This window comes from Helianthus annuus, chromosome 10 (genome assembly GCF_002127325.2).
Source record: "Helianthus annuus cultivar XRQ/B chromosome 10, HanXRQr2.0-SUNRISE, whole genome shotgun sequence".
NCBI lineage: Eukaryota > Viridiplantae > Streptophyta > Magnoliopsida > Asterales > Asteraceae > Helianthus > Helianthus annuus.
Genome location: NC_035442.2, coordinates 17491563 through 17507075, shown reverse-complemented (window position 1 = coordinate 17507075; position 15513 = coordinate 17491563). Strand labels below are relative to the sequence as shown.

Genomic DNA, 15513 nt, shown 5'->3' with positions numbered 1-15513 from the left:
TGAAAATACGTTAGTTTTCACTGGTAAATACAATTAACCGACTCGTTTAAAAATCATTTTCATAAATCATTTGATACATATTATGATAACCTATGTGTTAATCATTTAGTATTTCATTGGGATAGATATCTTGTCACCAGTTTTACATGCTTGTCAATACAGCTGGGTACCATAAATCTATGCCGGTATGTGAGGATGGTACACACCACCTTTAATACATCGTTTTCTGGGAGTATGCCTACTACCATGTGCGTATTTTATATGGCCGTTCCTAGTTGATGAGTCGAGACGCCCAGACACGACACCATTACCCTGAGTGTTTAATGTTTTTCAAGGAATACAGATTAAACTAGATTCCTATTATATGAAAGCATTTTCCAATTTATATAACCCGTTCCAAGCAGCTAATGTTGTATCCCAAGTTTTCAAATAAAACTAGGCTAAAAGTATTCACTTTTGCTAGCAATTAAAGTGTTAAATAAGTATTTGTAGCAAAGCCATATTTCAAGTTGTTTATCCTAGGCACGATTATTTGGAAGACTCTATAATCCAGAATGAAACATATTTATATATCCGTTAGAATGTACATGAGTCTTTTTGTAAGTTACTTACTTGACTCGCTACTTAGAATATTGTTCAGTTTCGCTAGATTAAGCGTTGACCGGGTAGAATGTGGTTTATACCCTTTTGAATGCGAAGCCTTGTTGAATATGAGTTATTTAACCAAACATTCTGATTTAGAGTGATTTTGAAAAGTTTAAACCCAATTCGACTAGTTTATATATTTTATATATATTAAACTAGTCATTTGCGTAAACGCAGCATCGGAAGGTCGAAAAGGTCTATGACAAGTCCGTTATGTCAAAACATACTTTCACATGTTATATAATCAGTTTCGAGGTCAAATTATGTGCCTTGTTTGGTTTAAAACCATTGTTACACGAAAAGGGCGTTTTTGACATTTTTAAAGTTTATATAGTGGACTTGTCGATTTACCCTTTGACGTGTTGGAGTGTGTACGGATTTTTAATGTACTTTTGGAACCTTTTTACCCTTTAATCAAGCTTTAAATTTATAAAGCACGATATAAAACTATCACTCTCTACAACACGCTAGGGCAAGTGCACCCACCGTTGGCGTATTATATTGATGGTAAGATACCGAGGTCGTCTAAGGGCACAAGAGCTTTTAATACCGGGATATCGTCGACGTCTAATCCAACTAAATATATAGGGAAAATTTTTGTTTTTACATAAATAAAAATGTAGAAATAAATTAAATAAAAACAGATAGACAAGATAGAATCACTTGGGTCCGACTCGTCATTTATGTATCCTTTGATGACTTCCTCGCTTTGGGTTTTTTAAGAGATTATATTAGTTATTGTGGCATGTCCCTCTTTTGGAAGCAACGCTACCCTCAGCCATATTGGTCTGAGTCAGCAGGGATACAGTCCCATAAATCCGGATTATTGAAAGATAATTAAGTAACTTATTAATGCAAAAAGTGGCATGTCCCTCTTTTGGAGGCAACGCTACCCTCAACCATATTGGTCTGAGTCAGCAGGGATACAGTCCTGCAAGGCCGGTTTAAAGTTTTACTAGTAGTTAATTTACAAGGGATTACAAGTCGTTCTTACTTCCCCCGATTTGATGCTATCTGCCTCAAGGGAAGTCCTAATAAGCTTGAATCAGGTCCTTACAGGATCTATACAATGAACGAGGCAAGAACTTTACCCAACCACCCTTCTAACCCCCTTCCAGGCAGTTAACGCGCTTTATATACACCGTAAAGATACGAATGAGTGAATCAACAAAACATGAAGAAATGATGAGGAAAAGTTCACCTTCATTATAAAAAACTAGTTATTAAAGTCATTAATACAAACCCAAATAAAAATTTACCAAAGCTAGGAAATCAAAAGTAATACATAAATGATTTTGTCTTTACCAAGTGATGTAAGAGAATAGCCAAGCATGGCCTTTGTTTGACAAAAGCTCTTACTATCGATCTTGGATCCCTAGACTACACACACACTCTAAGGATGGATGATGGATGAAAGTGGTGGATGATGGTGGTATTGTGGTGGTGGAGTGGTGGCAGGTGTGAGAGAAGTGGTTTGCCAATGGATGGTTTGCAAATGAGCCAAGCACCTCATTTTATACTTGAAAACAATAGCTTTACACAGCGCCGTGCCTGGCTGGCACGACCCCATGTTGTTCCCTTCCCTGTCTTCATTTAATGTTGGTGCCAGTTCTTCTACACACACGGCCCTGTGTGTCAACGGCACGGCCCCGTGTCTCCTGTACTTGTTGTACGAACCCAGATTTGCGAATCTAAGAGTTGACCACGGCCCGTGCATAGGGGACATGACCCCGTGTCTCTTGTCATTTTATGTTTGTCTTTATTCTCTGGTAATCTTGAGTAGGGGCACGACCCATGCCCAGCTGGCATGGTCCCGTGCTTGGGTTCTGGTCTTGTTATTTTGTCTTTGGGTGAAGCTCGGAGGGTCGGTATAGCGTGCCAACTTCTTTTCTTCGTATTTATGTTGGTTTTTGCCGTTAATTTGTTTCTTTTGTTCGTTTAAGCTCTTTTAATCCTGAAAATCAAAAGTAAACAAAGAAACACACTTTTTCCAACATTAGTACTAAAAAACTGTTGTTTTTATACCTTATTTGATATGATTTATATGTTGTATTTTGTGCATATCAAATACCCCCACACTTGAATCTTTGCTTGTCCTCAAGCAAAATTCTTATATATTTGCTTACACTCCCAAATAGAATGGGTAGAAGAGAAATTTTTGGGTCTTGTGTATAGAGTGTTGGGATTCCAAGTTCATTATTCATTCTTGTTTTTATTTTATTTACAATCCTATTCGTCATGATTTATTTGGAACTTTTTAAAGAAAAATAAATATTTATAAGCATAACAAATATTTAAAATTTCATTAAGCTATATATATATATATTCACATACCTCACAAGTGGTCACTAAACACTCGGCTAAAATGAATAAGTGAAACACTCGGTCCCGGTATGGAACTTAATCTTTACAAATATCAAGAGGAATTTGAAAGGGTAGGTTTTCGATTACGGGTAGGGTAGGTTTTATTTAAAGGTGGCTAAAAGTGTAAAAAGTTGGTTTCTTTTGAAAATTTTATTTTGTGACTTTATGAACTAAGTAAGTGCTTATTAAGAAATTAATTTGCTTATTTATTTCAAGCATTTTAAAGAATACTTTGTTTATAAGCCTTAATCACATAATATTTTTGTTTTTCCAAAAGAACCGATTTTTACTAAAATAAAGACTGTAAAGATAAAATTTGGGTGATGGTGTGTTGTGGGTTTTGAAATTGAAAGGGTTTAGCCTCAAAGGGGGTTAACTAGGGGGAATTTTTGTGTTTGTGGGGGATAAAAATAAAAATAAGGTGGGAATGGAAAAGGGTTTATAGTCCTAATGCCTGAATCATGTACTTACTTACTTAGTCGGTAAGGATCGGGAATGTATAAAACAATTGTCTTAAAACACAACTTGGATTGAACACACTTGATGTTTCAGCTGATATATTACAATATTCGTTTAATATTAGGGATATTATGTTTAAAACTGCAAAGGGTGTGTCGGTGATGAGGTCTCCGCTGGAATCATTATTGCATGGAATTTGCTTACATATGACTATAATAAGCGCATGGGCAGAATTACTTAACTATGAGGAAAGGTTCAGAAAAAAGGCAGCGTGTCACGCCTATTTTGTTCAGTTAATATGTTGGTAAGTATAAACGTAATCAGACTATTCATAGGTGAAGTTCGTTGGATTTATAATATTTTTTCTCATAAATAATTCGTTGAACTATTTAAATTTATTGCTAAAAAAAATAAATAAATACTTTAAATACATAATGCAAATGATTACGCGTCAACTGACGAAATAAGGGCAACAACTTTCACGGAAAACATGGAGTCCATGTTGGTATCTGCTGGTGTGAAGAACATTCAAGACATAACGCTTGTGTTTGAACCGGTTTTATACGATACACATTACTACTGTGTGTGTTTCAATCTAAGGGACATGAAAATCGAGGTGTTGGACAACAACGCATCGGCAGTGACGTTCGAAGCCAAGTACAATGGATGGCCAAAAAAATTGGTACGCTACTTTTGTATAAAACTGTAAAATAATTTAGTTAGGACACAAAATGTAAAAGCCACAACACACTTATCATAAAATATGGTCACGAATCCACGTTACACGTATAAAATGCAAATGTGCTCGATAAAACAAAATTAGCTGAATCTGAATCAATATTTAATAAATAATAATTCTTTCGCATGCAGAGAAATGCTTGTTCAACTTATTTGGACAATGTTGGACACCCAGCAACCATGAAGAAAAAACAAGTGGTACCGATCAGATTGAGGATGCCTTGGCGTACAAATCATATAAAATCGATTGTGGCATCTTTGTGATGCGCCATATGGAAACATACAAAGGCACGACTGTGAAGAATTGGGAATCTGGATTGTTGAAGGAGTGTACTAATGCAGGTGAGATTTCGTATAAACAACATAAGGAACTTGATGAGCTAAGGCATAAATATGTCGCGAAAATGGTTCTCAGTGTCGTAAACATATTAAGACCGTTTGTTGAAGATGATGTTGGGCGTTATAAGAAGTTAACGAACGACCAAAAAACGAGGCTCGAAGCGGCAACCTTTGACACAATCCTTGCAAGGTTGGATAACTGACGTAACTTAGGGTGTCTTTAAAAACAATATTATCAGTTTGTTGGTTGTGTTTTTTGAAACTTATAACGCTGCCGGTATCTTTTAGTTAACATGTCATCCAAAACAATTACGCTTATTTTGTATCTATTTAACGTTGTTCATGGTTCACCGGTTTACATCCACAAAAAATGTGATAAAAAACATCGTGATAGAAATAGATATGTGAATATTTGTAACAACAGATTTTATACCATACACAGACAAATAAAAACTTTTTAAAACATGTCTTATCGCACTACTTGAAACAAATGCTTAAATGATAACATTACGTACATCATTGTTAATAAAACACAACAAGTACCGCACATGATAAAAATATGTTGCACCCAACGACGACCCAACAAAATGAAGATAAATACAAGCATGTCAGTTAGCATTATTGGCATTGTATTATTTACAGTTACAAAAAGGTATCATGAAGTGTGTGTTGATTAAAACACAGTATAGTAGAATGCATACAATACCCATACAATCAAATCATTATCATAGTACTTGAAACAACCACTTAAATGATAAAATATACGTACATCTTCGTTAATAACACATAAAAAATTCAAGCCAAAATTAAATCTGAATACAACGATATCAGGAAATGAAAAACGTTATAAAAAAGGGTTAAACCAATCTAATGAACAAAAAACACACGATAAACCAAAAATAAAGATCTAATCCACACAATGGGAAACATTAATAAAACAAAACTGAATGCTCAACAAAACAGTTATTTTTTTTTTAAAAGGCGACTACTCTGACATGTCTTCATCATCCACATCTACATCTATTTCTGATGTGTAAAACACATCATCCCCTTCGTTTGAGCCTGGGTCATTACCTTCAACAATTGTAGCCGCATCACCATAAACATTCCTCGAACTACCTGCCTCCGACACGACCACATTGTATTTTCCACATGTACAATTATTATGACCAAATTTTTACACGTTGAACATCTCCGCCGTTTACTTCCAGCTTGACTTATAGATCGCTCCTTTTGAGATTTCATGCGTTTATGAGAACCGCATCCCTTAAACCTGGTATTAACTAGAACTCGGATAGTCGTCGTGGTCAGAGGAGCAACCCCCAGTAGTTCAGCAAATCTATTGCGTCGTGTCTTGGGAGGTGCATTGATCTGAGCCTCATCAACAACTGACATAAATTGCTTGACGTGTTCGCGAAAACTACACAGCTGATCAAAGTTTGAAACCAATTTGTTTACAACATACTCAGTTACGTGACTAATCTCACGAACACATCGGTTGACCTCATCACTACGATCTGGATCGCCCCCATCAGTAGGAATGGACCCTGGGGAACTATTTGGAACAGCTTCACGCGTCCAACACCTCATATGTATTGTTTCGGAAACTCCCTCACATCAACAACCCTTAATACACAAAAAATGTGACTGCAAAACAATCCAAACATGTTGTAGCTACATTTAACAGTGGCATCCTCCTCACGTATCATAACCTGTGACATTGCAAATTAAAAAACACAGTGTAAAAACAAATGGGCTACTGCAAACAAAAAAAATCACAATGTAAAAAATATGAAAAAAAAGAGAATAGAAACAAAAAATACAATATCACCTCAAAGAATGCAGAGCATGGCTGATCGAGATCTTTTGTAAAAACTTAATGAAATCACCAATATGATCTAATCTGACACTAGTACAACAACGAATGGCATGTTGGATCTCCAGTTGAACATCAAAAAATATAGTTCTGGTGTATATCTGAGTTGCTTGCCTTGCAAGAACAAAATCACTCCACGTGTCAGGCTTCGTATACTGAGTGTCGTGGTCGTTTTTTCGATGCTCGTGTCTTTGCGCCTCGATAGCTGTATCAAAGTGGCTAAGAAATTCAACTAAAGTGCACTTTGGATTGCTAATCTTGGCAAAAAAGTGATTCTCGCTTTCGGATCTAGATTAGGTCCGCTTAAGTCTGGACATTTCTTCTTCGCGGTAATAAGCTGGAATCCATGACTCGCGGAGCCCGTATATGTATATGTCAACCATTCATGGTTAGTTAAGCTAAAATCATTTAAGATAGCTACCCATTCAGTCTTAAACGCTTCACGCAATAAAGAAGCAGTCCAATCAATTGCAGACAATCTTTTCCTAAAATCAGTATTTGAACATATAGTAGCCCCGACCTATGCAAAATTTCCATGTGGGGGAAAACAAATAACACATTAAAACACATCTACGAAATGAACTCCAAAAAAAGATCTTTGTAGTAAGTTTATCCATTATGTGCCACATGTATAACCGATGCCTTGAGTCAGGCCAAACGTCCGTAATAGCCCTTTTCATCGCAGGGTGCATACCCATATGCGTCCTTTAACACATTAAGTAAGCAACTATACGTCTCGGCCGTTTCAGAACCAAGAATGGCAGCACCTAGTGTGACGTTCCTGTTGTGATTATCAATCCCAGTGAAAGGGACAAACATCATGTCATACCTGCAAAAAAACATGGAACAAAAAAAACATAACACAAAAAGCAGTTTGAGTTAAAACACTGAAGTGATAAAACACAATGCGTCTGAATCTATGAATCATGACGTTACTTATTCCGCTTGTACGTAGCATCAAAAGATACAACGTCTCCAAACGTATAAAATTCTTCTTCATGTCCTCGTCAGCCCAGAATAAACACTTCAACACACCTTCGTCCATCGTTTGATATTCACAAAAAAATTAGGTAAAAACTCTTTTTTCCTAGTTAGTCACTTGACAAGCATTTCAGCATCAGTCTCCAAACGTATAAAATTCTTCTTCATGTCCTCGTCAGCCCAGAATAAACACTTCAACACACCTTCGTCCATCGTTTGATATTCGCAAAAAAAAAAAAAAAAAAAAAAAAACTAGGTAAAAACACTTTTTTCCTAGTTAGTCGCTTGACAAGCATTTCAGCATCAAATTCACCGATGAACAAGTTTAATTCTTTTTTAAAATTTTTGAAATCATCTTTGGTCGTGCCAAATTTATCAAAACCGCCACACACCTTCTTCATAATATTAAATGCTCGAACAGGACCAATGTTGAGGTTTAACATCTTATTTACCATAACTTCATGTGAATGATTTGTTGGTGCATATTTTGTATGTTTGCCACTGTGCGAATAGGCTAGATAGAGCGTGTGTTGAATATTGTATAGATTACTGTGAAAAACGGGCCGGAACGTTTATGTTAAATCCCTTTCGCACGAAAGGCGCTTTCTTGCGAAAGGAGCAAATTGCCCACTCGCACGAGAGGAGCCCACTCATCCCAGGTGGTTTCGAACGAATGTGCATTGCCTATAACTATACGGCTTAGGCTCCTCATTTCAGAAGTTTTGGAGTTCCCAGAGGGGAAACGCTGGCGAAATTTCTCCAGAATTTCGCCAGCTTGTAAAAGATATAAACTCTTTCGGTATGAATGAAGCAAGCATTCAACTTATGTATCTTTCTGCTTCTACTCCTTTCTTATCAATAATATTCTACCGAATCGGTTCTATCGGGGCCAAAACTCTGTTAAATCCGGCCAGAACCTGGACTCTCAATTGGTATCAGAGCTACGGTACCGATTCAATCAATCTAACAGTTGATTGAATCACCTACGCTTATGAATTTTGGATTTTATGGGGTTTAGATGTAAAACATCAAATAAACATCAAATTGATGGTCAATTCACGAATGGTTTTTGAAATTGAAGACATCATTAGATTGGTAATTGATTTTCGCACATATCTGTGAAGTTTTATCATGAAATTCGCAAAAATAAAGATTCTGTATCGAAAAATGTGATTAGGAATGTTCGTGAGATTGGATCAGTCACGTTCGTGCGAAAGAGCTCTCCCATTCGCACGAGAAGGCCTCTTAGACGAGAGGAACTCCCATTCGACCAAAAACGTCATTCATTCCAAAATCAGACCATTCGTACGAATGGGTCAAATGCCAAAAAGGCATTTTTTATCGCAATGACGAGATGAGTCTCCAGAAAAAATTTGGTGATTGAAATTTTTTTCAAATTTTTAACGACCAAGATGGGTTGTTCGGGGACATCGTTCGGAGCTTCAGAGAACAGATTTGATGATGCGATCAGAGATTGTGGAAATTATTGGGGTAGTGATGATACCTATGCTGAATGATTATCATCTGGATTATCTGACTATTAATGGGCCATAACGAAAAATCCGCAATGATGAAAAACTGACTTTTGGGGGCCAAAATGACACATTTCCGGCATAGTCGAGATTTTCAGAGATTAGAGAGGACTAGATTGCTCAATTTCAGGTGGAATTCTGTGACAAGACGTCAGAATTTGCAAAAAAAAAAAAAAATGAGGGGAATAAAAATTTCATAGAATATATTGAAATTCCGGCATTTTTGAAATTCGTTACAATGCAACTGTATTCGGGTGGTTCTGACTTTAGATTGTCCGGGGATGCATAGGATCTGAATTCGTGATTTCGTGATCATAGGAAGTTCAAACTCTACAGATTAGGGTCAGATTGACGTCTTAGGGTTTGTTATCCGATGAAGATTTGCAGATTATGGAGATTACCGTTTACATGGATCAATCATTCAGGAGGGTGCTTAAAGATGAATACGGAAAACAGGATTTCAGATTTTTGTGAGTAATCATAGACTTGAAGTTAACTGATGTAGTGTTCGAAGTTCCTATCAATTGTCGGTTGGGTTTTTAAAGATTAGATGATCGAGCAGGCGGAATGCGCAATGGAGCTAAAATGGTATATCGAGAACCGAACGCGGAGGTGGTTAAAGCCGAAACAGAGAAGCTGTATTGATTAATTTCAAGTTGGTGTTTAATTATGAAGATTGCAGTACAGCAAATTAGAGGAGGGGTCGTGAACTGTGCAAACAAAGACCTGAAGATTCATTTAAGGGGAAATTTGTGCATAATGAGGATAATGCAAGCCCGAATCTTCAATCAAAGGGGAATCGATCAAAGATTTCAAGATGCTTGCTTGAAGTTGCAGAATATTCAAGACACGACTCTAGGTTTTCAAAGATCGAGATTCGACAGTGGCGGCCTAGGGGGAATCTGTTGGTGCATATTTTGTATGTCTGCCACTGTGCGAATAGGCTAGATAGAGCGTGTGTTGAATATTGTATAGATTAGTGTGAAAAACGGGCCAGAACGTTTATGTTAAAGCCCTTTCGCACGAAAGGCGCTTTCGTGCGAAAGGAGCAAATTGGCCACTCGCACGAGATGACCCACTCGTCCCAGGTGGTTTCGGACAAATGAGCATTGCCTATAAATATAGGACTTGGGCTCCTCATTTCAGAAGTTTTGGAGTTCCTAGAGGGGAAACGCTGGCGAAATTTTCTCCAGAATTTCGCCAGCTTGTAAAAGACGTAAACTTTTTCGGTATGAATGAAGCAAGCATTCAACCTATGTATCTTTCTGCTTCTACTCCTTTCTTATCAATAATATTCTACCGAATCAGTTCTATCGGGGCCAAAACTCCGTCTAATCCCACCGGATCCTGGACTCTCAATTTCTCTGCCAAAATCGTTTCACGACATTGTAACTTCTTCTAATCAATAGAAATGATTTTTCAATGATGTCTTTGTGTGTTTATCATCTTTATACTCGAATTCCAATTGAGATATGAAGACGTATTAGCCGGTCGGAGCATTCTGAGTGCTAAATGATCCTCACATAATTAACACCTTGGTTTTCCCCGAGTAAGTGTAAATCTTCTTCATGCACGAAACTATGGTTGTGCGCCTCTTTGAAATGGTATAGCTCATACTTCTTAGCATCATTCAGCTTTATTCTGATATTTTCTTGGCATCCAGTCCTTTTGGATGATACCCTACGTACCCACCTGTCAGAAGGCCCATTGGCTAAAGTATTGATGTGTGTAAAATGCAACATATAAATTATATCAAATGAGGCATAAAACTAACCCTTTTTAAGTACTAATGTTGGAAAAAAGTGTGCTTTTGTCTTCCTTTTGTATTTTCAGGATTAAATGAGCGTAAATGGACAAAAGAAGCAAAAATACAACCAAATCTAACATAAATACAAGAAAAGGAATAAACATGGCATGGCCGACCCCTCGACAGCATCTTCCCAAGCAAAAACAAAGTGAACAGAAGGCTGAACACGGCCCTGTGCCCAGCAGACACGGGGGCATAGTCAGTGTCTGCAGAAAGGACAAAAGCATAGAAGCTTCTATTTCCCGACACGGGGGCGTGCCCAGCTCAACACGGCCGTGGTCAATGCTAAGATTCGCAGAAATCTAAGCAAATCTTGATAGTACAGATACGCTTCTGCACACGGGGCCGTGCCCATCGGACACGGGGGCGTGTGGAGCTAATGCAGACAAATTGCAATTAATGAAGAAAGAGAAAGTGGATGGACACGGGGTCGTGTCCGGGCTTCTGTGCAGGCTATAAATAGGGGTGCTTGGTTCACTTTAAAGGCATCCCTTGGCAATCCACCTCTCTCCCACTTCACCCACACTCCACCACCATTACAACCCACATCCACCACCATCATCCATCATAGAGTGTGTGTAGTAGTCTCTGGATCCAAGATTGATAGTAAGAGTTCTTGACAATCAAAGGCCATGTTTGCCTAAGTCTCTTACATCACTTGGTGAAGACTAGCATTTAGTGTAATACTTTTGTTTTTTAATCTTTTCGCACTTTTTATTTGGTTTTGTATTAATGACTTTAATAACTAGTTTTTTTATCTTGAAGGTGAAACGTCCTTATCATTTGTCCGTGGTGTCTTGGCGTTATTTTACTGTCTATATAAAATAAAAGATTTACGCCATTCATATCTCTACGGTCTATATAGAGATATGTTGGCTACCTGGTCGGGGGTTAAGGAATGGTTTGGTAAGGTTCTTGCCTTGTTCAGTGTATAGATCCTGCAAGGACCTGGGTCAAGCTTACTAGGACCTCCTTCAATACCCATTGGTATTGGATGGCAGGGGTGCGAATAGCTTGATCCCCTCATATGTAAACTACTATTAATACTTTAACCCGGCTACTTGGGATTGTATCCCTGCTGACTCAAACCACTTAGCCGAGGGTAACGTCACCTTCAAAAGAGGGGCCTACCATATTACGCAGTAATGACTTAATTAATTATCTTTCAATAATCCAACCCTTTAGGATTGTATCCTTGCTGACTCAAACTACTGGGTTGAGGGTAATGTCACCTTCAAAAGAGGGGCCTACTACTATAACTAAGATAATCTCTTAAAAAGTGCAAAAGTGCGGAAATCATCAAAGGTTACACTAAAGGCGAGTCGGATCCAAGTGATTCATCTTGTCTATCTGTTTTTATTTTATTTTATTTTGCAACAGTTTTAGTTTTTTTTATGTTTAAAATTTTTTCTAAACATTTGATTTGATTACACGTTGAGGATAACCCGGTACTAAAAGCTCTTGTGTCCTTGGACGACCTCGGTATCTTACCAACGCTATACTACGCTCACGATGGGTGCACTTGCCCATATGTGTGTTTAGTGTTAGTAGAATATCGTGTTTTATAAATTTAAAACTTGACTAAAGTGTTAAAAAGGGCTTAAAATATAACTAAAAACATACAACGCTACACACGCATCAGTATCTATAGGTGGAAACACTTTATGGCCCTCTTTTGAGCACACAAAATACTTATTTAGTATAATACCACGATTTTCGTGCTGTGTACCCTTCCTAACTGTCTAACCTCCAGCATCCGCAGATGCTTTGTAAAAGTTATACACAACATCCACTGTGTCAAATCACATGCCCTCTACTGGAGTCAGCGAAGATGATGAAGTTGGAGTATATGTCTTTCTTCTAGAATTGGGAGAAACATGTTCTAAACCCCGTGGTTGGTATGTAGGAACATCTACAAAACACGACAAAAATACAAACACATTATTAACATCAAAAATGTTTAACACACAAAAATACTAAGCTAGAAAATTAGGAAAACTTAAAACACATCATCTTATTCTTAGAATGCTACCAGAACATAATAATAACTACAACACATATGATCTCAAAAATGTTTTTTTTAAACATAAGAAGACTTAAAAACACAAATGTTTTTTTACACACTAAAACACAACTGATCTCAAAAGCAAATGATCTTAAAACACAAATTTTTTTTTCCCAACATTAAAACACATTATATGGATCTTAAAACAATGAGCTTAAAACAAACGTATTAAAACACAAAAAAAAAAAAAAACCCGGTGATCACGATGCAAAATAAGAAAACCATACTAAACATACTAAAACACACATCATACCTAGTATCAGTAAAGTAAACCCCATGCTGATCATGATAACTAATTTAAAAAAAAAATCATTCTGATCATTCTAAACACATCACAAAATACCTTGTATCAGCTACTAACAAATAAATGCTAATCATGCTAACTAATTAACAGTAAGCTAAAACACAATATAATAAGTTGTAACACAACAAGAAAATCCAAAATATACAACTTTTCATTATACAATCATCATTTATACGATAAGGACCATAACACATTGACTTTAACCTCTTAACTGGTAAAACACACCATCAAGAACATACTAATGATTAACCAGCAAAAACATAAACATTGCTAAACACAACTGATAAAAATAAAATAAAACAAAAGAAATTGTATTTACCATCACCGCAGTCAACAATTGTGTTTGAAGCCATCACTTTTACTCACGTAAGATGATTGCGATGAACAAAATGATGTGGAATATAAAAAATGGTATGTATTTTTAATTGAGATTTACGTATTCATATAATTGATAACCACCAATTCAGAAATTCATGGAGATATTCGGTTTCCATAACCTTCTCAACCGTTCGTTAATAAAAATTAGATTCCAAAAATAAAATAATTGTCAAATTACCCAAATGCCCTTTTTGTTAAAAACCCTAAATGATATATGTCACCTTCCTATGACTTTCTACACTTTGTAGGAAACTTAGACTTTGTAGCCAACTCCTACTTACTTACTCTCTCTCTCTTTATATATATATATATATATATATATATATATATATATATATATATATATATATATATATATATAGGGGATGGATCATGAGAAAACTAGTTTAAATGAGAAAACCAAAAAACTAACTAAAAAAACCTAAAAAAATACCAAATTTTTTTTTACAATTTTTTAATGAAAAATCGCTACTTTTTATGTATGGAAAAAAATTTTCAAAAAAAAAAAAAAAATTTTGTTGTACTGCACATGTGCACTAATACGGAAAGCCTAAACCACTTAACCCACCCCCCACCGACACCCCCAAAAACCTAAACCCCCCCCCCCCACACCCCCACCCCCCAAAAACCTAAATTCACCCTCCCACCAAAAGCCTAACCCTCCCCCCACCCCCCAAAAACCTAAACCCCCCACCCCCTAAAAACCTAAAACTAAACCCTAAACATAAACCCGAAAAAAACCTAAACCCCCCACCCCACCCCCCCTAAAAACCTAAATTCACCCTCCCACCAAAAGCCTAACCCCCCCCCCCCCCCGCCCTCCAAAAACCTAAACCCCCCCCCCCCCACCCCCCAAAAACATAAAATTAAACCCTAAACATAAACCCGAAAAAAACCTAAACCCCCCACCCCACCCCCCCAAAAACCTAAACCCCCCCCCCCCCACACACACACACCCAAAAACCTAATCCTAATCCTAAACCTCCAAAAAAACTAAGCCTAAAAACTAAACTAGACTCAAAAAGCTAATTTTAAGCATGTAATGCAATTGTAGTACATGTTATATTGCACATGTGCACTACTATAATAATAGTGTTGAAAACAAGACGACACCATAAATCTTTTTTTATGTCATAAAAAATATGCTCGAATATACTTGAATGAAAGATAAGAAAATTTGTGATCTTATGGTGACATTTTTGTTTTAAAATGATAACGTATGGAGAAATGGGAAATGTTTGAAAAGTTATATATTTTTTTTCCAATTTACCCCTCCTTCATTAAAAGTCACCCCTCCTTCATTAAAAGTCTCCCTCCCCCTCCTTTTTAGTGGATTTTAGTTAGTTTTCTAGTTTTCTCATTTATATCTAGTTTTCTCATGATTCTCTCCCTATATATATATATATATATATATATATATATATATATATATATATATATATATATATATCCCAACTTTGGTCAATTTATTAATAACTTAACTAATAAATCTATAATCTAGTCAATTAACAATGTCTTGCATCTTTTTATTTAAAAACAATTTATATTTGTAAAAAGACTAAATTTGTTTTTTTAGAATTTAAATATTCCTTTTATTACTAAATAATTTACCAAGAGTCGTGAAATTTATAAAGATTCCTTGTCTTATGTATTTTCTAGAAAAAAAAAATCAGAAAACAATATCTATGAAATTTTATTTTGGAAATTTTGCATTTTATATAATTTTTCTATATAATATAACATGATTAAAATTCATAATAAATCCACATGATGTCTAAAAATTCTCAAAAACTACACAAACTAATCTAGCACGATAATGAACAATACCTTAATTTCAATTTCACCAAAACACAAGTCTAAGATCAAAAGCCTCAAAATCTATAATCTAAGAACCCTAGAATAACAATAAATTAAATTTAGATTCATAATGCCATATATCATAGAAATGGATAGTGGGATTTTTTAGAGCACGAGAAATTATTAAATTTAGACTAAAGAATTACCCTATTTGGTTAAGAAATGAGA

General features: G+C 36.1%; 1 long non-coding RNA gene across 1 annotated transcript; it reads right to left on the bottom strand.

Annotated features, from left to right (window-relative positions):
* Positions 1 to 12383: 12383 nt before the first annotated feature.
* On the bottom strand, positions 12384 to 13534 carry LOC118483017. The gene is made up of 2 exons (XR_004869465.1): positions 13430 to 13534; positions 12384 to 12653 (listed from the first exon to the last, which is right to left on the bottom strand). It is a non-coding gene; the product is annotated as an uncharacterized LOC118483017 (long non-coding RNA).
* Between the last annotated feature and the right edge of the window lie 1979 nt (positions 13535 to 15513).